Source organism: Geotrypetes seraphini, chromosome 8, assembly GCF_902459505.1.
Source record: "Geotrypetes seraphini chromosome 8, aGeoSer1.1, whole genome shotgun sequence".
NCBI classification, from domain to species: Eukaryota; Metazoa; Chordata; class Amphibia; order Gymnophiona; family Dermophiidae; genus Geotrypetes; species Geotrypetes seraphini.
The window spans coordinates 69858269-69882429 of NC_047091.1; the positions used below are offsets into that span (position 1 = coordinate 69858269).

General features: G+C 42.7%; 1 protein-coding gene across 1 annotated transcript in view; it reads left to right on the forward strand.

Annotated features, from left to right (window-relative positions):
- Nucleotides 1-840: 840 nt before the first annotated feature.
- LOC117365396 (solute carrier family 22 member 6-A-like) overlaps nucleotides 841-24161 on the forward strand; it is a 71073-nt gene continuing 47752 nt past the window's right edge. The window contains exon 1 of the mRNA XM_033955794.1: nucleotides 841-1008. The gene's annotated coding sequence lies outside the window, so the exon portion shown is untranslated. The remainder of the gene's footprint in view (nucleotides 1009-24161) is intronic.

The window sequence follows — 24161 nt, forward strand, 5'->3', positions numbered from 1 at the left end:
TCAAACTGAGCTAATTAAATAAGGATATCATTTACTAAAAGGCCTGGATTCTCTAACCGGCACCGATTTTGTTAGGCTCCAGTAGGCACCCAAGCACAGTAAAAAAAACAAAACGTTTTAAATGACATTTCTAATTGAGTTTCAAGGCGCCTACTGGCTCCTATAAAATTGGTGCTGGAATTGCACCTCCATAGGCACTTTAGACTGCTTAATGCCACTATGGGTGTGGCTAATGCCGGAAGTAGCATTAAGCGGCCTACAGGGCTTATAGAGGCGCTATTTGCATCAAAAGGTAAGCCCTGGAAATGTAGGCCTGGAAAACCCTGGCCTATATTTCTACTGCCTACCTTTGTCAGAGGTGCGATTCTGTATCTGGCGCCATCACATGATTAACACGTGGTTGGTGGTCACCAGCAATGGTGCTGGTTACAGAATCTGGGCCTTAATGTACACAAGTGCTATTTACACATGTTTAGCATAGGGTTCATCATATTAATACCTATTGTACTTGAAAGTAACCTGTTTTGAGCTCCTACTGAAAAGGTGTGGGCTAAATTCACATCTCACAAGTGTTAGTAAGTGGTTCTCATTTATTTATTTATTGGAATTTATTAATTGCCTTTATACATAACGTGACCATATGTCCTCTTTCGAATGGGACATCCCGTTTTTAGGTAGCCTGTCCTGTTCTCCACAAGCATAGCTTTGGGATGCCGAAATGTCCCATTTTCAAGGGCCCTCTAAAGAAACAAGTACCGTAGCGACTACAGCCCCCACCCCCACCCGGGTACCTTTTTTTAATCCCGGTGGCTGCCTCCTGTCCTGATGTCTTCCGGCAGCGGCAGAGCGGTGCGCCTCCCTGGTCCCGCGAGAACTGACGGCAGCCATTCAGTGAGCGGCGTGGGTCCAGGCAGGCTCGCGAAACCAGCACCGATTTGTTAGGCTCCAGTGTGCCGCTCTGCCACAAGACATCAGGACAGGAGGCAGCCGTCGGGATTAAAAAAAAAGGTACCATGGAGTCTGGGGTAGGGGGTCGTGTTCCGTTTTGGGGAAAAAAATAAATGGTCACGTTATTTATAGCAAGATTCACCCAAGTTGGTGTGCAGCAGGTACAGTTTAATATAAAACTTATAAATTTGTAACAGTGTAACAAAAGTAAAATGACCAAATATAGTAATATAACATAGTAACATAGTAAAAGACGGCAGATAAAGACCCGAATGGTCCATCCAATCTGCCCAACTGTATATTTTCTATGAATTAATGATTTAACTTACATGATCCTTTTTCTTAGATATTTATGGGCCAGAAACTCAGAACGTTCCATCTACTGGAGTCTCTGTCCAAGCTCACTCCAGTCCATTTAGGGCAGTTATCTCAAACTCAGACCCTATGCAGGGCCACATTTTGGATTTCTAGGTACTTGGAGGGCCTCAGAAAAAATAATTAATGTCTTATTAAAGAAATGACAATTTTGCATGAGGTAAACTCTGTATAGTTTATAAATCTTTACTTGTGGCTAAGTCTTAATAAGAATATTGTAATTTATAGCTGAACAGATATATGATCAAGAAACTATTTTATTTTACTTTTGTGATTATGATAAACATACTGAGGGCCTCAAAATAGTACCTGGCGGGCTGCATGTGGCCTCCGGACTGCGACATAAATACAATAACCCCTCCTTTTACAAACCCGTGAAAGCAGTTTTTAGCGCAGGCCGGTGCGCTGAATGCTCTGCGCTGCTCCCAACGCTCATAGGAACTCTATGAGTGTCGGGAGCAGCGCAGTGCATTGAGCACGCCGGACTACACTAAAAACACTTGTGGTTTTGTAAAAGGAAGGGTAAATGAGGTAAACTTGAAATCAGCAAACTGAAAATAATAGTACTGTCATGAAACAGTATCAAAAATATATACATTTAAACAACATTACATTCAAATAACAGAGATATAATACAATGTCAGCATAGTACTTAAGAACTACCTAACATCATTATAGAAGCTCAAAAGGGGTACTATAAAGTGTACTATAGCACTAAAGATACTATGCGGCCCATGGAAGAACCTGAAACTACTGTCACACGATACATGGTGAAATCTAGTTTAACATATCGTTATGAATCATATTTAGCTATACCAGAAAGGTTCTAGGCAGCTCACAACAAGAAGGCAGTACATACAGTGTACATAAAATACATCAGAATAAAAAACAGACTATGCAGATAAAATACATTGATTAAAATGGGAAGAAATGTTAAATATTAAAAACAAAAATGTGTTAAGATACCAACCTATCGAATAGTTGTGACCTTTAACAATTTTCTAAAATCTAAATAAGAAGAAGTCTCTAACATTATTTTTCCAAGCCATGTATTCAATTTAGTGGCCTGAAATGAGGAAGTTCTCTCAAGGAGTCTGTTATAGGGGAAGACACCCTCCAGGGTTTCAAGACAAAGTTGGACAAGCTCATGCTAAACTGGTGAGACTGGACTCATTTGGAGCACTGGTCTTGACCTTGGGGCCGTCGCGTGAGCGGACTGCTGGGCAGGATGGACCACTGGTCTGACCAGCAGTGGCAATTCTTACGTTCTTATGTAATGCAAGATTTTATGGAAGGATATGTAAACAGATGCACTCTACGTGACTCAAAGAAAAATGAGGAACAAGATAGCCTGATTCCACACATGTCTTTTTACGTAAATGGTATTCATTGAAACTATTTCTCTCCACTTCATGTGAAAAGACCTGATGCTGTTTTATTGATTCATTTGTTTACGCATCTCTGTGGAAATTAATGCTTGTACGCTTCCTCCTTTCTAGCCCTCCCCCTCCCCCTTTTTACCTCGTATTTTATTTTGTTTTTGTTAGTTGCATATTCTCTTTACTTACTGAAATACGACTGTATGCTTTGTGCTGTGTGTTACTTCAAAATTTAAATAAACTAAGACTGAAAAGAAAGAAAGTGTACCCCAGGTATAGTAACACCATTACTGAAGCTCATGTATCACAATACCGTAATTGAAGCTAATGTAAACCACTCTGAATTGACTACACAGTCATTAGTAGCACTTTAGAAGCTTTCAATAAACAATAAGAAGCACACATTAGAACATTCAGATAACATATCCCCCCTTTTATCAAGCTGCATTTGATAAAAGGTGGGAGGGGGGAGGGTGTTGGGACAACACCGTCTCATCCAAACTACATCAACCAGACATAGGAAAACACACTCATTTCACGCATCTCCTATCAAAGAAGTCAAACGGAAAAAACACTATAGTGATGGCCTCCTAGCCACCACAAGCAGCAAAACTCGACAAACCAAATCTCCAATCTCCTGATTATGACCCCCCAGCCTACAAAACATTCAGAAAAATGAATAAAGAACCTACTTTTCAAGAAATTTCCTGCAAACGACTTAATACCGCTAGCTCCTTCCCACTCCCAATACCACTTCCCAATTCCCCCAAAGCAACCTCATCCACTCTTTATCTCTAGGAAATTACCAGATATCTTCTTCTTTGTAATACGGGTTTTTTGTAATTCTTTTGCAATCCGCCTTGAACCGCAAGGCAATGGCGGAATAGAAATCTCTAATGTAATATAATGGTAAGCGCTCCGACGCTCATAGGAATTCCATGAGCATCGGAGCATTTACTGTGCAGCTCACGCTTAAAAACCTCTAGCGCAGCTTGATAAAAGGGGCCCATAGATGCTAATGCTTTTCCACAATTTTCTTTTGTCTCATCCATCGTGCTGAATGAAAGGTTTTTCATTTATTTGCAGAATATGCAGTACATGGGCAGCAGCAATACAATTTTTTTCCCTCATTTCAACTGATTTTAATTATTTTTAAAAATGATCTACAGGTATCTACAGTATCTCCTTTTTAGCTGAAATGGAAAATGCGTGTCGGTGATTCAACAGTTAATACAACACAAGCCCACTCGATAACCAAATATACTCTCGACCTGGTTCACATCACAGTGACCATATAAACATAGACAACCAAAGGAACCGCAGAGAAGATACTAGATGTTGCTGAGAACACTGGAAGTTGAAATCAAAAACAGACAACCCTCAGCCTGCACCCCAAAACACTTCTTCCCTGAAAATTATCATGAGGTAGGAAAAGGCCTCAGATCCCCCCTCCACCAAACCAATAGTTTAGGTTGTGAATAAATAAGTGGAGGCTAACCGGGGAACATTAAAGTCATTCGCATAAAAAACCTCCTCAAATAATATTTCACTATGTAAAAAAGCCTTGTGCAATGCAAGTGAGTGAGTGTCCGTTTACAATCAAAGCACTATAAAATTAGGTAAACTACCAGTGCTCGCAGCAACATTAGGAGCAAAGCCCCACCAAGATGGAAAACGAAAGCACACCACACATCTTGGTTGTCTATGTTTATATGGTCACTGTGCTGTGAACCAGGTCGAGAGTGTAGTCTGAGGTGATTCGACAGTGACATCTAGTGGGCACTGAGGATGTGAACACTACCTTATATTCGGTAGGGCATGGAGAAAGGAGAGTGGCTGAGCATTCATTCACTCAAAAGTGTAGAAACATAGGCCAGTGTACAAAATGTAGGGTGATACCTTTCCAATGGACTAACTTCAACAGCTACACTCACTTCATCAGGTCAAACCAGAGTAGGTGTGGGCAGGGGTTCCTGTAATGAACTGAAGTGAACAGCAGTATGCTCACCAAGCTCCTGCCTGTTTTTTGACATAAATTTGATATTTTGAGATGGCTAAAATCATTCTGAAAGACTGAGGTATTAATATGGCAAATCCAACCTATGGCAAACCTAAGTGGGATTGTGAAGCCTCTATTTAAAAAGGATTTAACCTCTGATTGGCCAGTTGTAAAACTGCTTTTTGAGTAAGCCTATTGAAAAATGTGCTTTCCAACAATTATGAGATTGTTAAGGAATAAAGGTGTCTGTTTGCTAAGTTGTGTTAAGTAATAAGATATTTTTTATTTTCTGCTGTTAAATACTTATCTTGGGATGTGCTACAGTGCCCCCCACATTTGTTTTGACATATGTGTGTACTAAGCATGCATTAATAATTTTTTAAATTATTCTTTTCAGGAGGGAAAGAATGGACATTCCTACGCTAACCAATTAGCACAGCTACATTACCATGCACTTATCTTAAGATGTGCTAAAGTGCCTGGCATTAATTTTGACATGGGCAGAAAAAGAGCAGACCAATGATATCAAGAAGACTGCAATTTATTAGATAAACCAAACCCAACGTGGCCATGTTTCGTGGCCATGTTTCGTCAGGGGAAATTTGCTAGAAGGGGAAAAAATATAAATCACTCCCCCCCCCCTTTGATTTATTCTTGATATCATTGGTCTGCTTTGTGTTTCTGCCTGTGAGAATATTTGCAGATTATCGCCTCTTTGTGTTGTCCCCATTAGTTTGACATAGCCATAAATGAAAATAAGGGGTTTCCACAGTCATGGTAAAAATGGCCTTAAGATTAAGGAAATGCAAGAGGGCTTAGCTAAACATTGTATTCAGAGTCTGGTTTGGAAATGGTGTCAAACTGGCTCTGTCGCAAACATGAAGAAATCGAGGCCTCCATCAGTCCAGATACCCCAATTCATCCGTGACATTCAGAAGTGGATTGCAATTAGCCCCCAAAAATCAACTCGAAGACATTCTCAGCAAGTTAGTGTATCACGAACGACATATCGGCGTGTGCTGAAATCTCTGAACCTCAATGTACCGAATGACATGTGTGCAGGAAATGAAAGAGCTCAACAAAGCCAAACACATAAATTACTGTACATGATTGCTGACAGACATATGGACTCATCACTGCACTTCATGCCGGACGAAGCTTGGTTTCATTTATCAAGTCATGTAAATTCTCAGAATAAGAGATATGAAATATCATTTCACGATCAGAAAATCGGCGTTTGGTGCATGGTGTCAGGAACAAGAACAGTGGGCCCAATTTTCTTTGAATCAACTGTGAATACCGCGGTTTATCTGGACATCTTTGAACAATTTTACGACCAACTAACACCAGAAGAAAAAATGTACTACTTTTTCCAACAAGAGGGGGCAACAAGTCACACCTCATGCAACTCACTGGCACCGGTTCATGAACTCTTTACAGAGGAGCGAACTTTGAGCAAGGGGTTATGGCCACCACGTTCCTCGGACTTGTCCACATGCGATTTTTATCTGTGGGGAAATCTAAAGCATAAAGTGTACACCAACAATCCATATACCCTGGATGAACTCAAAGGAAACATCCTGAACACTATCCACAGCATCACTGTTGAAGAGGTACAAGCAGTATCAGCGAGCATGGGCCGATGTGCCCAAAGGTGCATAGACGTGAACAGGGACCACTTTCACCATTTGTTGTAACTTGTGGGTGAGTGAATAAAAACAATCCACTTGCTCGTTCATCTTGTTGTATTATCGCCGTAGGCGGGCTACTTTTCTGTGTCCCACCCTGTATAATACAATGTCAGTACAACATCAAACAATTGAAAGAAGCCATGGAAAACAGGGAAGCATGGCGAGGACTGGCCTACAGAGTATCCAAAGGTCGGACACGACTGACTGGATAGTAGTAGTAGTAATAGGCACACATCAGAACATTCAAATAACATAGATTAATGTTTTTCTACAATACAGCTTATCATATAGTCAAGGGGACAAGATGGTGGTAGAGAGTCCATTGGGATAAACAGATAGGAAGCTAAACTCAAGGCAAGTTGTTTATACAATTAAACAAGATATAAGGAACTGATTTAGTTACAGTATTTGTAGCAAGCTAGTCCTGATGCAGAATGAGTGTATAGTTAATCACTCTATGTATTAAAGACTTGGATGAAGAGCCAGGCTTTCACCTGCTTCCTGAAGTAGGAGGTCGTCTGGAGTTAGACATAGCCTCTGGGAGTAAATCCCAGGGCATGGGAGCTAATCCTGAGAGTATGATAGTGATGCTCCTTGAGAGGACGTCCAAGGTGTGTAAAGGTACCTTATTCTTTAAGTATTCTGGCCCATTTTGTCTGAGGACCCTGAAAATCAAACATAGCGATATAAATTTAGCCTTGTAAGGTACTGGTAGCCAGTGTAGTTTTCGCAGGAAGAGTGCAATATGGTCCCATCATTTGCAGCTTTCTATCAGTCGTGCTGCAGCTGATGCAAACTCTTTTTGGTTATACCAGTGTACAGGGTATTACAGTAGTCTAGTCATGATGTTATGAAGAGACATTTTGTAGCTGCCGTAGATTTTTGAATTTGCCGGATCAGAGTACGTGATGAGTCTAGCAGTATTCCGAGTTTCCTGACCTGTGACTTTAGGGGGAGTTCATACTTCCCAAAAGATATTTTTAAGTTAAGTATTTGTCCACTTTTGTTAGGAACCTAAAGAATTTCTGTTTTGCTTGGGTTGAGGCAAAGTTTGTTCTGTGCTCATTCCCGAGTTGCGGTTAGACAGGCAGTCAGTTTTCTCAAAGCTGTGGGTAGATCTGGTTCAATGGCTATGAGTACTTGCACATCATCGGCGTAGACTATAGAATTTTGTGTCCATTCATAGAAACAGCTCAACCAGAAGCATAAGGTAGATAATAAATAAAATAGGAGACAATATGGACCCCTGTGGCACCCTGTTGTCTGTCTGACTAATAAGATTTGAACCATGTAAATACTGTTCCATAGATACTATTTCTGCCAGTCTTGTAAACATGATATTATGATCCACAGTGTTGAAGGTTGCTGAGAAATCCACTATTTTACAGAAAGGTTGGTAGATGCATGGAACAGTCCCCCGGAAGTAGTGGTGGGGACAGAGACTGTGCCTGAATTCAAGAAGGCCTGGGATAGACATGTGCGATCTCTCAGAGAGAGAAAGAGATAATGGTTACTGCAGATGGGCAGACTGGATGGGTCATTTGGCCTTTATCTGCCATCATGTTTCTATTCCATCATAGTTTCTGTGCAGATCATCAAGAAGAGACACAAGAACTGTCTCTGTTCCATACCAGGTCTAAAGCCAGATTGACATGGGTCTAGCCAATAACGTTCAATTAGTCAGTCATTGAGTTGAATGCAGACTGTCCATTCTATAAGTTTTGCCATGAAAGGAATGTTAGAAACTGGTCAGTAGTTTTCCAGTGTGACCTCAACAAGGGAGCTCTTTTTCAATAAAGGGTGCACCACAGCAGTGGCGTACCTAGGGTATGTGGCACCCGGGGCCCATCATTTTTTGACCCCCCCATGTAAAAAAATATTTTTTTTTTTGGAATAACCATGAAAAATAAATGGTCATAATAGAAACAGGCAGCGAAAATTTTCTTTTATTGAACCCTCATATATGTAACCATTATTCCAAACTTAACATAAATTATGTCTGAATTGTCATGACATCAGAAGTACATATGGAGTAGTTGCAGGTGATGCTTGGGACAGTTCTGATTGTGTTAGTTCGGTTTTATGTGTTTTTTGAATAGAAGGGTTTTTATTTCTTTTTTGAAGGTTTTGTAGTTTGTGGTCGAAGTCAATAGGTTGTAGAGTTGGGGGTCGAGTGTTAGGAGGTTGTCAAACAGTTTTTTTTCTTTTGACGATTTTGGTTGGAGGGTGTGTGAATGATGCATGAGTTCTTCTATGTCTGGTTGAGGTGGATTTAATTATTTAGCTGAAGAAATTAGTAAACTCCCCTCATTCCACACACATTAATTCTCTTCCATTTTTGTTCCCATTCTAAAAAACACTGATAAGTTCCCAGAAAAAAAATACATTAAAATAAGAAGTGAAAACAAAGGCCCCTACAGATGAGAACATAACATAAGAATAGCCTAACTGGGTCAGACCAATGGTCCATCATGCCCAGTAGCCCATTCTCATGGTAACCAATCCAGGTCACTAGTACCTGGTCAAAACCCAAAGAGTAGCAACATTCTATGCTACCGATCCAGGGCAAGCATAACAGACTATGGACTTTTCCTCCAGGAATTTGTCCAAATCTTTCTTAAAACCAGCTAAGCTATCTGCTTTTACCATAACTTCTGGCCACTTCATTTTTAAGCTTAGATCTTTCCTTCCAAACAGAGACCTTGATATTTGTCAAATACAGAAAGAACAAGGTAACTTCACAAGGACTTAGCTGGCAAGGAAATGTGAATCTCCTCATACACCCACCATATAGTGCAAAAATGTGCAAAGGTCTGGTTTTTTCTTTCGATCACTACATAGCCTAATGCCACACAAGCAGCGCTGTTACAAACATATTCTGAAGGTCAATGCTAAGGTTAACAAAGTTTCCTTCCTTGGACCACAAGGAGATACTGACAAACCACTGGAAGAGATCCCAAAACAACTACCCAGGCACAACATCCAAAGACCCACTCAGTGTGTGAACCAGTTGAATGGAGTGGACTAACTGGGGGGTGGAAATGGGCCCGGAATTTGCTCAGCAGAATTTCCCAGACCACCTCTTCCTCTCAACACATTGACACGCTACCACCACCACCACCATTAGGAACACATCACCGGGTAGGCCAGCAATGCTTATAAACTTTATAAAACACATTATTATATTTTCTTATAAAGCACATATTTTAACTGAACTCTCTGACATCCTCAGCCTTGCCATTCACAAAAATAGAAGGAAGAAAAGTTCCCTTTTCCTGCTGTCTCATGTCCCCCGCCTATACAATATTTTTCTTCTGCAGATCCTTCAAAAGTCTGACCAAATCCTCGTTTCACTTGCATTATAAAGTACTGAGGAAATTCCTGAGTAAAGCCTAATACCATGAACACCTCCCCTAACCCTGATCCTACCTTTCCCTCTCTCAGAAACTACCTCTGATCTAACTTTGTAACCCTTCCCTCCACAACTCTTATTGTAATCTGCTTTGAACCGAAAGGTAAAGGTGGAATAGAAATCTGTAATGTAATGTAATCTCTCCCCAATCCCAGGTCCTAAAGTCTAAGACAGTAGCGCAAACTAGTGCTGCCCGATTCAAGAAAAAAAAATAAAATTTAGATTCGATTCAGCCTATTGAATTGGTTTTTCGATTCAACTTTCCTGCCCAATTGGGTGATTTTTTTCAAAACTCCTGGTGGGTTTTATAGCTTTTTCACCCCCTTTGGCTTCTCCTAACCACACTGGCGCTGTGGTGTAAATAAAATAAAGAAACAAAAAGGACTTTTCCTCTCTCTGTTAAATCCTAGCTCAGGTTTGCGGTCTAACACCAGCTCTGGCAGGATACACATTTCAAATCTGACATATTGTAATCACAAAACAGAAAATAAAATTAGTTTTTCTATCTTTTGTTGTCTGGTTATTTTTCAAATCTTGTTGGTCAAAAGCTCTGGTTGTCTTCTGATAACTTGCTTGCCAGGGTCTCCTTCTTCCTTCTTTCCGCATGCTAACCATCCATCTGCCATCTCTGTCCTCCCCGTTTCCTTTCCCTCCCAGGAGGTCTGGCATCTTTCCTTTTTTCGTCTCCCTCCACAGATCCATCTTTTCTTAACTACCCTTTCATCCAGCATCTCTCCCTCCTTCCCCACCACCCCAGGGTCCATCATCTCTCCCTTTCTTTTCCCAACTACCCTCCTATCCAGTATCTCTATCCCTCCCTCCACACCATCCCTTGTGTCCAACTTCTCTCCCTTTCTGTTCCTTCCCTCCCTAAAAACCATGGTCCATCATCTCTCTTCCTCTTCTCTATTTTCAGACCCATTATTTCTTCCCACCCAAAGTCCGGCATATGCGCGTCTCTTTGAGCCCCCCCCCATTCCCTCCATGTATTTCTACACTAGGGCCCCCCTCCCTGAAGGCCTGTCCCCCCTTAAAGGTCTGCATCCCACCCCTGAAGGCCTGCACCCCCCCTGAAGGCCTGCACCCCCGAAGGCCTGCACCCCCCCCGAAGGCCTGCACCCCCCCAAAGGCCTGTCCCCCCCTTGAAGGCCTGTCCCTCCCTTGAAAGCCTGCCTGCCCCCCCCCTTGAAGGCCTGTACCCCTTTGAAGGCCTGCCTGCCTACCTGTCCCTCCCCTTGAAGGCCTGCCTGCCTGTCCTACCCTTGAAGGCCTGCCTGCCTGCCTGTCACCCCCCCCCCTTGAAAGCCTGCCTGCCCGCCCCATTCTGAAGGCCTGATGCCCCGACCCACCCCGAAGGACCGCTCGCCCCCCTGGCCTCCCCGCACCACCTACGAAGCAGCCCACAGCAGGATCGCGATGCCAGCGATCCCTGCGCTGCTTCGGCCCTGCTTCCTCCGCCGTGGTCCTGCCCCTCCTCTGACATCAGCCCGCTGCGGGCTGCTTCGTAGGTGGTGCGGGGAGGCCAGGGGGGCAAGCGGTCCTTCGGGAGGGGACTGAACGCCAAGGCCGGTAGCACCCCCTCAGGGCTTGCACCCGGGGTGAACCGCCCCACCCCGCCCCCCTTGGTACGCTACTGCACCACAGCTCTTTTTAGTGTTGTTGGCAGCTGCCTTCTACAAGAGAGGAGTTAACAATTTTAGTGGCTCCCTCAGTGAGGCCTAGGCTCACTTGTACTATCTTTGCTGGGCAGGGGTTGAAAGAGCAGGTTGTAGTCTGTAGCAGTGGCGTAGTAAAGGGAGTGCGGTCTGCTCCGGGTGTGGTCTTCCTAAGGGCGCGGCATCCCTCCTCCTCTCAGCCCCCCACTCCTATCCTTGCTGTGCACCTTACCTTCCCTCAGGTGTGAAGTTGCTGCCTGCATTGGCATCGTCACTCTCTCTGATGTCACTTCAGGGACTCGCACCTAGGAAGTGATGTCAAAGGGCGAGCTGACACCGACGTGGGCATGCTGCTCACGCCGGCGAAGTTAAAAATTGAAAGGGAAGGAGACATGTGTGCGGCAGGGGGGGGAGGGAAGAGGGTGGGGGAGGAGCACACCACCCTTACTATGCCACTGGTCTGTAGACTTTGCAGATTTTTTCCCGAACTTCCTCTGTGATCTGATTGAATGAGTCCCAGATGGCTGTATGTGGTGGGGAAGAGAGAGTGTTCCTTTCATTAACTGGTAGGAGCTTTGATGGGACTGTCTGTAAGTCTTGATGGAGACCTTTAATTTTGTTGGCAAAATATGTGGCAAAATCATTGCAAGTTAGTTGTGACTGGGAGGGCTGGTTCCGTTGTGGTTTTACAGGAGGTTGTTTACTATTTTAAATACAGTAAAACCTTGGATTGCAAGTAACTTGCTTTGCAAGCGTTTTGCAAGACAAGCCAAACATTTGATCAAATTTTAACTTGATATACAAGCAATGTCTTGCAATACAAGTACATACAGTATAAATACATCACAACTGAGCCGATGGTTCTTCTCTCTCTGACGCTGCAGAAGTGTAGTGACTGTTCTAAACGAGCAAAGTCTTGCAATATGAGTACATACAGTATACACGCGTCACATCATCACAACTAAGCCGATGGTTCTCTCTCTGACGCTGCGGGAGTGCAGTGACTGTTCTAAAACAGCGAGGTCTTGCAATGCAAGTACGTATAGTGTTTTGTATTAAAGTTTTTGGGTTGAGGAACGAATCGTCTGAGTTTCCATTGTTTCCTATGGGGAAATTCGCTTTGATATGCAAGTGCTTTGGATTACAAGCAACGCTTCTGGAACGAATTATGCGCGCAAACCAAGGTTTTACTGCATTTTATTACATAAGTCCACAAGACGATGCGCTGCCTGTTTAAATAGATGAGAAATGTGTTATGTGCTGCATAAATGCTGGTTAGCTCCGGACAGGTAATTTAAACAGCCAGGAGCCTCTCATGACCATTTAAATCATTTTGAATATCAGGCCCTTTATGTCCTTTGCGAGAAACAGCTTCCAAAACTGATCACAATATTCCAAGCGGGGCCTCACCAATGACCTGCTTCTCGCTCTCGTTATGCTGCTAAGGATTCTTCTGGTGACTGCTATTGCCTTCACACATTTGTTACTTTTTACAACTGCTACTTTTTCCAATATTCATTTCCCAAAAGCCAAAACCCCCCCCCCCCTAAAATGTGGGTAGATCAATCCCCTCATAATTTGACTCATCTGTAAATAACAGAAAACAAACCCCAGCAGAATTCAACTAACTAATTAATAGGCACGTTATAAATAAATAAATAAATAAAAGCAAAATGTAAACATCTTGACCTACTAGGGAGCAATTATCTGTGCCCATTTTGCTTTATTTATTTATATTTGTTATATTAAATATGCTTTCCTGCCAACAAAACTTGTCACGTTACACCTCACCCAGTAACCACAATACACCCTATCCGGTAACTTAGCCATGGAGTGCTATTTTCAATAGGATGCCGAAGTCCAACTTTAGATGCTTCCCACAAGATAGCCAAAGTTGGAGGTGGAGAAATGGTCATTTTCAAAAACAGCTAGTGCAAAACATTTTTTTTTTAAAAAATCACCTACGTTGGACGTCCTGGTCCTGGTCCTGGTGGCCAAGATGTCCATGTGGTCATCCAACTCCTAGGATGTCCAACTTTACTTGCCATTTTCAACCACAAAACAAACCAAACCCATACAAGTTCAAAAATCCTAATCCAGACCATTTGGTTGTGGGAGGGGCCAGCATTGTAATATAATGGCCACATACCATTACAACCAGTACAACTGTGGGCACTGCGGTGAACTTTAGATAAAGGGTGCCAGGTGTACATCTCACCATAACCCCTTATAAATATATGATGAGCTCTCTAACCTCCCCCCAACACACACAGAAAAAAAACACCCTACTAAACCCACCTATCTACCACCCCAATAGCCCTTATGGCTGCAGGTGGCACCTAAATGGCAGTATAGTAAGATTTTTGGTGGACTCACACTTTCCACCATAAATATAATGGTTAGAATGGTTTATGGGCCTAGGTCCTCCTCTCTATCATTCACTAGCCCACCCAGTAGGCTACTTAAGACACCTGTGTGCTACTGTGGTAGGCTTTCCCATACTAGGGGCTGCTGTTCTAGAGACAGGTATGTACTGTTTTATTCAGATTTTGGGAGGTTAGAAGGGGGTCAATGACCACTGGGGGAGTGTGTGGGGGTCATAACTTAATCCCTCCAGTAGTCATCTGGTACCTTTTTGGCCCTTATTCATTTTAAAAACAGGTCTAGCCCAAAACATTTAAGTTCTGTCCAGGACATCTTGGGAAAGGTTTGATTACTCCTTACCAAATCTAAAATGTTCAAAAAACCCATTATATATTACCTAATCTCATGACAATTCTTATGTAATCCAGGGCAGTCCTGGCACAAACTTCCATGCCCTGCAGCTTCCTCTGGCAACAGGCAAAAGGACTCCACACCAGAGCAGTTTTTTTCCAGAGACTCTGGCAGAAAAGAGCAAGCTGAAAACTTCCAGAGAAACATAGCAAATCCCTGAAGAAGCTTGATTGCGAAACAGGGGGCCCTGTTGGATGTTGTGGAACCCTATATGCCAGCAGTGATGATTGTGTAGCTGCTGTGCTATTGCGCTATGCTCCACTGTGCTGGTTTTTTCCTGCTTCCATGTTTCAGTACTATGTCAAGGAACCTTTGGAATACCATATTTTCAGATAAATGATGATTTTGAATGAAAACTGTTTTTTTGTTTATACTATAATACCACTTATCTTGGAGTTTTTGACCAAGGATGTGTCTGCTGGTCTCAAACTTGAGTTTTTGAGATCGGCTAGTCTATGTGGGCAGTTTGTTTAGAACCCCTATTAGACACTGAGGTCTTTTCTCCTTTTGGATTGGGTACCATAGGTAGTGCTGAATTATATTGAATGTTGCTTTGGATATTGAATATCCGCCTATATATGTCATAACAGCATGACAATTCTTATGTAATCCGCCTTGAACTGCAAGGTAATGGAGGAATAGAAATCACTAATGTAATGTAATTAGTACCACAAGAGGTCCAAGTCTAAGCCCGCTCAGAACACACCTCCTTTAGTCTTGGAAACACAGCGGCCAGGACGCCCCGCAAGATGTCCAGAAAGATGGTTTCGAAAGTCAGCACTTGGACATTGTGGTGAGAAAACCACCCAAGTGCCTATTTATGACAGTTTTTGGACGTGTTAGAGTTTTTAAATGCATCACCGGATAAGCTCCACACTGATTTTGACTGAGACTTACGTAGATTGGGTTAATTGTGGTGAATGATTACACGTCCTTCCAAACAGAAACTGTTGTCCAATTTATTTTTAGAATGAAGTAGTATTGAAAACAGAGGTAGAAAGAGACCAGTTCCAGTTGCTTTAGTGAAGTTTGCCCCTCGACTAGGGGAGGGCTTAGGAACATCTTGTTCCTGTTTACACCAAGGCTTGTGACACAATCCAGCAGCAGTTCTAGTTCAGAGAAAGGGGATCGGAGATCTTGCCTCCACCCAGCCAGTCTTGCAAGATGTAGTGATGATCTAAAATGTTTTGTCTTTGCTTTTCTAGGAAAAGCAGCAGTGAACGTTGTATACATACAGTATATGATAAGTAGGTTTGACCTCCAACCAGGGCTTCTCATAACCCCCATGTAAACAGCTGTCCCTTCCGTAAAGATAGCCAGTGTTAGAAATCCCAAGCAGTTAACTTCTGAGAAACAGCAAGTTTTGCTGTCCTGAGATTGAATCAGTGTATCACAAGAACATAAGAACATAACATAAGAACATAAGCAATGCCTCTGCTGGGTCAGATCTGAGGTCCATCGTGCCCAGCAGTCCACTCACACGGCGGCCCAACAGGTCCAGGTGCTGTGCAGTAATCCTCTATCTATACTCCTCTATCCCCTTTTCCAGCAGGAAATTGTCCAATCCTTTCTTGAACCCCAGTACCGTACTCTGCCCTATTACGCTCTCTGGAAGCGCATTCCAGGTGTCCACCACACGTTGGGTAAAGAAGAACTTCCTAGCATTCGTTTTGAATCTGTCCCCTTTCAACTTTTCTGAATGCCCTCTTGCTCTTTTATTATTCGAAAGTTTGAAGAATCTGTCCCTCTCTACTCTCTCTATGCCACTGTTATGCCACTGGGGCTTGCGTGCATCTGGGAAGCTGAAAGCTTCACTACCAGCAGGGCCTCCCAAGGCACATGGGTTTCAGCGGAGATGTCACACTGATGATTTGCCACCCATCTGGGCAGCAGGTGTTGGAGACGGAGGATCACGTTTGATGCGACAACATCGACAACCTCAAATTTATACTGCGAAGAAAGGCCTGGTAATCTGTACTGTGCCACGAAACATGATGATGTTCATCAATTCGCTAGGGCATGAACACGAGTCGATGGCACCTAGCAATCGTACTTAGTAAAATACAAGTCAAAAAGGTCCATCCAGTCTGCACAGTAAAGTATAAGGTTGCAATTGACACTCTGTGCAGGTTATGCCAGTGCTTCGTTTCCATTTTTATTTTATTTAAGCAATATTTGTATACTGCCAATCTACAATTCTCAGCAGCCCATAGCTCACCATTCTTCCCATTAAGGGACTCTCTATGAGTATGCCACATCCTTTTGAATTCCATCATCATTTGGGTCTCTACCACCCCTATATGGGCATTCAAGGCATCCACCACCTTTTCTGTGAAAAATATTTCTTAACATTGCTCCTGAGCCTCTCTCTTCATGTCATGTTCCCTAGTTTGACAGGTTTATTTGCTTTGAAGAAGGTTTGCTTCTTTTGAATTGATATCTTGTAAATATTGAAGAGGGCATTTTGCAGCCTGTGCTGTAAAGGAAAGTAGGCACAGATACGGGCATATAATTTAGGCATGACTGCTGACACCAGGTATGGAGTTCGGGTAAGCGCTTATGCTTAGCTTGCTTTTAAAAGCAGATGTAAATTATTCTATAATTTATGTGCATAAAACTGGACGTCTCTCCTGCATTCTGCCCAGATTCTGCCCATGCGTACACCCACTGTCACACTACATGGCATCACGTTAGCAGGTAGCTGGAATCAGTGGCGTAGTAAGGGGGGGAGGGCGGGGTGGACAACCCCAGGCACCATCTTCATGGGGGCACCAGCGCAGCTCCTCCTCTCCGCCCCCTCTCGCGCACCTCTTGAAATGTTCGCCGGCGCGAGCAGCATCTTCCACTTACTGCTCAGGCCGGCCATGGCTCCCTTGCGATGTCATTTCCTGACCGTGGAACCAGGATGTGATGTCAGAAGGGAGCCGAGGCCGGCACGAGCAGCAGGTGGAAAACGCTGCTCGCACCGGTGAACATTTCAAGAGGTGTGTGAGCGGGGAAGAGAGACGCAGGAAAACATTTTAAGAGGTATTCAATGGAGAAGGGGAGGCGCTCAAGCAGTGAGGGGCACAGTACGGCAGGGAAGAGCAGGGAGGGCGCACGGTGTAGCAATGCTGGGCACCATTGCCCCGGGTGCTAACCTCCCTGGCTATGCCACAGGTTAGAATTTTACCATTAATGCATGTATGTGTTATATATGCCAGTATTCTTATCATTTACATGTATTCTTGGCACCTAAACGTTGGCATCCTAGTTATAGAATTATCCTCGTGAAAGGCGAGCGCCTTTATGCTCTCTGGCCCCGATTCTATAAAAGACACCTAAAGTAGGCTACCTAGTGTGGCACGTCTAGCCAATCCAAGCACCAAAATTACTCCCCCTTTTACAAAACCATGCAAGAGGTTTTTAGCGCCAGCCGGCATGGTGAATGCTCTGTGCTGCTCTGACGCTCATAGGAATCCTATGACCGTCGAAGCAGCGCAGAGAGCATTCAGCGCGCCGGCCAGTGCTAAAAACCTTTTGTGCGGTTTTGTAAAAGTGTATGTGTGGGGGGAGGGGGGTGTTCATTTTTTTTCAATTGGCTTCATCAGCGTTGATAATTGAAAGTGCCATTTAAAAAACAATTTTAAAATGAATTAGTCGGTAGTCGCCTAACTCAGAAGGTGCCTACCACTTTGAGATAGGCATCTACACCGAGGCACCTATCAGCAATTAGGCATTGTTAGGGATGGATTCGGGGCAGAATATGGGCATGGGTTGACTTAGGCACACTCGTTTAGGCCAAGATAACCGTGGCCTAAATAGCAGTGTGCCTAAGGATTCAACACTTACCAGCGCTTAAGAACGCTTAGATACCACTAGCTGCAAATCTATTAATGGCGCCTAGCAGATGATTGACAACCACACTGAACGACGCCTAGGACTTAGAGGCTGTTTGTAGAAATAGGCCCCTATTTGCTCTGTAATGTACAGTATACATGCTGTGAAAGTGCCAGCAAGTGCCTACTCTGTAAAAGCGTATGTCTGTGGTAGTATTAGCTCTGACACTCATAGGAATTCTATGAGCGTCAGTGCTAATACCGCCATGGACGGTGATAAAAAAGTCTAACGCTGCTTTGTAAAAGGAGCCCTTAATTGGGCAAATAGCTGCCAACCCTCCAGATATTCAGTGCTAGTCACTGACGCCATGCTAAATCCCATAGTCTCATCACCGACTGCGGGACTTAGCCAGGCCGCCTCTCGTGGACAGAATGTCGACTCCTATCACTCTGAAGCTGCACATCAGCCTCTTATTCCTTCTCCTCCTGTCACACACTGTTCCTTTGATTCTTGCACCCTATATCCATGACTCTGCAGTGAATCTTAACTGTTAAGTATTTTTATGCCTTTAAGATTTCTCAGACCACTATGTATTCGGTCTACATCCTTAGGGGTATCCAGTTTGTGCCATCTGCAAGAATACAGATTCGGGCGTTAACACAGTATAGAAGCTGTATGACTGGCATAATAGTTTGCATCTAAATCTTATATGCCTATTTGTCCAGGGGGTCCAACCTCAGCCCTCGCCAGGTCGGGTTTTCAGGATTTCCCAAATGAATGTGAATGAGATCTATTTGTATACAATGGAAGCAGTGCATGCAAAAATATCTCATGCAAATTCATTGAGGAAATCCTGAAAACCCAAATGGACTGTGGCCCTCGAGGACCGACATTGTACAACTCTGCTGTATACACTGTTATGCTAGAGAGCTATTAGAGAAAGCAGGCATCTGTGTTTCTTTATAGAACAGACTCCTACCATATTCTTACCAGCCACCTAATTGTAGGTGCTCCATCAAAGAATTGCCCCTTAAATGTGGAAAATGATTTATCAAATTACAAGTCCTTAAATACACTGGGATAAATGAGGAGTGACTCAGCCTATTCATGGAGACCTCTTAGGTCTTCTGGGTCCATCTGTCTTTCTTTTGCAACTTCAGATGCTTCTGAGAGGACATTAACTGCCAGTAACTGCCCCTAATAATGCATGTGTCATTATTTTGGCCCTTCGGAAATTCTCTCTCTCAAATGCTTTTCACATTTCCTGCAATACCTCCCCCTAGTTAAATATTCCCAGCAAAAGCTGTGCTGGTTTTTCTCCTTGGTTAGTGGAGCATCTGATGCCCCTTCTGTTACAGCCCCACCTTCCATCAGCTTTCCTGTTTGGTTCTATAATTAGTATTAATGAGTTCCAGGACTGAAAGAAAATTTAGACAACTCTGCAAGGCTCAGCATCTGGTCTTGCAATCATGCAACAGGACTGCCAGAATGGAAGTGATAAGAACAAATATATCATAACATGTCACGGAAGCAGATACTGTAGGTAAGAGATGCATTGTGAATTCCCAGTCTTGTACGTATTTTTTATTTTTGCCTGTGTAAAGAACATTTTTAATATCATTTTAATCACCTAGTTAAGCTTTAGGCCCGATATTCGGCCAACAATGAATGGTGTTTCTTTAAACACTACCTACCACCGGCTAAATTAGACCCAGATATTCAGAGCTGGCTCCTATCTGGGTACCCGCACTGGCTATCCAGGTGTTTGAAGGTACTTGGAAGTTATCCAGAAATAGCCAGTATTCAGCACCATACCTGGATATCTAACCAGACACAGTCCAAAAACGATCATTTCACTGTACAGAAAATGGTCATTTTCAAACTAGAATTTTGTTTTTTTTTAATGGCCACTTCCTAGATATGTTTGTCCTCAGTGCAACTATCTTTTAAAACCTTTTTTGACACCCCCCCAAAAAAAAACCAAAACCAAACAAACAACCCAGCCAAATGAAAAATGCACAAACACACAAAAACCTGCCATTTGGGATGTAGAAGGGGCCAGCATTCTTAGTACACTGGCCACATAGAGACCCCAGCAGTGCAGTGGGGCACCCTAGAGACATTGCAGTGACCTTCACATAAAAGGACCCAGGTACACATCACACCATAACCCCCTTACATTGTATGGTGAGCCCTCCAAAATTCACCCAAAACCTACTGTACCCAACTGTATACCACCCAATAGTCCTTATGCTTACAGGTGTCACCTAAAATGTCAGTGCAGTAGTTTTTTTTTGGGGGGAGGGCTCTCTCTTTCTACCACAAGTGTACTAGTTAGAATGAGATACGGGCCTGAATCCCCTTCTGGGCAGTCCACTGCACTGACTACTGGGCTATTCCAGAGATCTACTTGCTGATCTAATAGGACTGGCCATAACATCTGAATCTGTCATAGAGGCTGGTACATACTGTTTCATTCACATCTTTGGGAAGAGTAAGGGGGAGCCATGCCTCCAGTGGTCATCTAGTCAGTTTGTTTTGATGTACAGCGCTGCGTATGTCTAGTAGCACTATATAAATGATTAGTAGTAGTTGTTTGGCCACAATTTTGGCACTTATTCATTACTGAAACAGGTCTGGCCTCAAACATCCAAGTTTTACCCTGGACATTTTCTGTAATGTTCCATTGCAGAAAAACATCCAAATCATACATCTGCCCTAATCCTGCCCCCTTGAGATTTAGATGCCCTGCAAACAGCATAGAAAACTGTCTAAAAAACGTATTTGAAAAATGGCAATTTGGACATTTTAGCAAACATAACATCCAAACGCCACTTTATACCATTTATTTGGACATTTTTCTCTTTTGAAAATGAGCCCCGTTATGTGATTTTAGCCAGATGAAGGATGTTTAAATAAGATCCTTCTACAGAATTATTAATAGATGATCTTCTTTTCATAAAACCTGTTTGGGCAGGATTTATTAACAGAGGCATGGAATGTTGCTACTATTTGGGGTTTTGCCAGGTACTTGTGACCTGTATTGGCCACCGTGAAGATGGGCTACCGTACAAGTGCATATTTAACATAATTATCACCTGCATTGGCGCAAAGACCTGGAACAGCCTTCTGATAACCATCAAAATGGATTTCAAAAGAAACTAAAGACTCTTCTCTTCGAGACAATATACTCCATTAACAATCAGTATCTTGTTCCAACTCAAAGATTTCATCCTCATCCAATGTAAACTGTATTTCTAATGTCAACTCAATTCTTCCCTGTTGAAGACACATCACCCTCTCCTTCTCCTCCTCCAGAGAGAGAGGAGATGGTGCACATGGATGGAGGGGTGGGGAAGAGAAGAGAGGAAAGAAATGGTGCACATGGATGGATGGATGGGGAAGACAGGAGATAGAAGAGATGGGGCCAACCAAAATTTGGAAGGAAATTCGAGACATGAGAAATCTGACTGCTGATAACTTCCTAGAGCCCTTGTCCTACCCCCAAGTGGATGAAAAGATGATGACAGTGTAAGAAAAGGTTGATAATCTGGAATACATGCTTAACAATGGTATTAGAAAAAATCTAAACTAGATGAAGACAGGCTCAACAGTAAGAAATACATGGCAACATACCACCAGGCCTTACCAATAGCCCAAAATAATATTTCTCTGAAAACACCGAACAAGCTGCAAATTCAACTAAGCAACTACTGTATAAAGAAAGAAACATGACCCAATAAAATTAGTCAATGGACTACATACATCATTAAAGGATTTACTAGACCCCAAAGGTACCTCCATCATCCTTTCATACTTATAGGTGGTACACACATTTACCCACCAAAAAGTGAAATTGATCCTATCAACCATTTTGATAAACCTGTAAACCATTTTGAGTCTGGTTGTATAACTACAAAAAGGCGGTATACAAGTCCCAATCCCTTTGCCTTTACTTTTCCCCTTTCCCTTTGTTGGTTGGGCTGAGAATTTTTCAACAGCCCTTCGTAGTCCACATTTCATGTAAGCAGTAGACAGGAATCTCAGGGAGTGTTTGATTTCCTAAAACATCAGACCTAACTTATACACTTTCAGCCCTTGAATGATATTTGTACCACCTCAGTAAAACCGGCAGACAAAATCCAGTGCAAGTTCCACACTGCTACACTGGACCCTGAAGGTAGCACTGTACACAGCAACACCTCTCAACCACAGAAGATAGAAGAGGCAGACTAGAACAGTTACTTCCAGTGCTCTCAAACCATGTTGGCCCTCACACCATCACATCAATACTAGTCGCCGTACCTTAAGAAGGACATGGCGATACTCGAGAGGGTCCAGAGAAGAGCAACAAAAATGATAAAGGGCGTGGAAAACCTTTCATATGCTGAGAGGCTGGAGAAGCTGGGGCTCTTTTCCCTGGAAAAGCGGAGACTTAGAGGGGATATGATAGAAACTTACAAGATCATGAAGGGTATAGAGAAGGTAGAGAGGGACAGATTCTTCAGACTGGCGGGGGCAACAAAATCTAGAGGCCACTCAAAAAAATTGAAGGGAGACAGATTCAGAACAAATGCTAGGAAGTTCTTCTTCACTCAGAGGGTGGTGGACACCTGGAATGCGCTTCCAGAAGAGGTGGTAGAGCAGAGTACGATTTTGGGTTTCAAAATGGGATTGGATGAGTTCCTGAAGGAAAAGGAGATTGAAGGATACAATTAGAGGGTTACTATACAGTAGAATAATAGATCACTTACAGGTCATTGACCTGGGGGGCCGCCGCGGGAGCGGACTGCTGGGCATAATGGACCTATGGTCTGACTCGGCAGAGGCGATGCTTATGTTCTTACGTTCTTATGTTCTTATCTCTTTGTGAAACTGCCAACAAGCAAACGAGACATTTGATTGGTCTTTATCAAAATCTAGAACAGAAAAACCTCCCACACATTAGGGCTATGTAAAAATTAATTTGCAGCAACATCCCATGGACAACTGTCATCCCAATATAGTTTTAGGAAACATTAAACCACAGTAATGCAAAATACACAAGTAAAATTTGGATGTTAAAAAAAACATCCTGAGCTGCTTCTCAGCACGAGACCAGTTAATGAATAAAATTATATTGTAGGCTAGAGGTTCTTCTGCCACTCAAATGCACTTATTTGACACACTTTAACATGGTGGTAGTCAAGGTGATAAAAACACCCCACAAACACAATTAAATCAGAAAATGTATTTTAACGAGATTAAAACTGTAATCTCTGTCCATTTTCTAAACCAGCAAATACAGTAAATGGCATGGATTGCTCTGAGATGCTCAGACAGTACAGCAACTTCTGGCTTCTTCCGGGCAAGTCACTTAATCCTCCAGCACCCACCACTTTGAATGTGTAACCACAAAAAGGCAGTATACAATACCCAAATCCTTTCCCCTTTCTCAGTCTGGATTCAGTCCCAGGCTCCTTACCTGCAGATGTTAATAGAACCTGTTATGCAGCATTTTTCAAGCATTCTTTTTTTTTTAAATTTAAGAAATTTTCATATATTTTACAAGACAACTCTTGGATTTCAAAGATAGAAATGATTAGTAAATTTCTTGAAGAAGCCAATTCCATATTTTAAAGAAAAATGAATATAATAGAAAAAGACATTTATCCTTCAAGTTAGAAAAAGGAATATACAGAAATTACTTATACAAATCTCTTCCCGTCAGATATTGTTTAAACACAATAAGTGGTGCTAGGAAAATTGATAAATTACAAAGATTTTTCAAGCATTTTAATTGAAATTTCCTTTAACATTAAGGTAAATTCAAGAAATAAAAAAAAACCCTAAAATTTACAAACCAAAGTTTAAAAGTATGATGTCCAAATATATGTTTTGATAAGGACATAACAATTGCTATACTGAGGTCCAACTAATCCAGTATCTTGTTTCCAACAGAGGCCTAAGTCAGAAGTACATGGAAGAGCCCCAAAAAGTGCAAGATTCCATGCAACCTAACCCTGGGGCTAAGCAGTGGCTTTCCACAGGCCTATCTTAGTAACGATTTATGGACTTTTCCTCCAGGAATTTATCCAAACCTTTTATAAAACCAGCTACATTAACTAC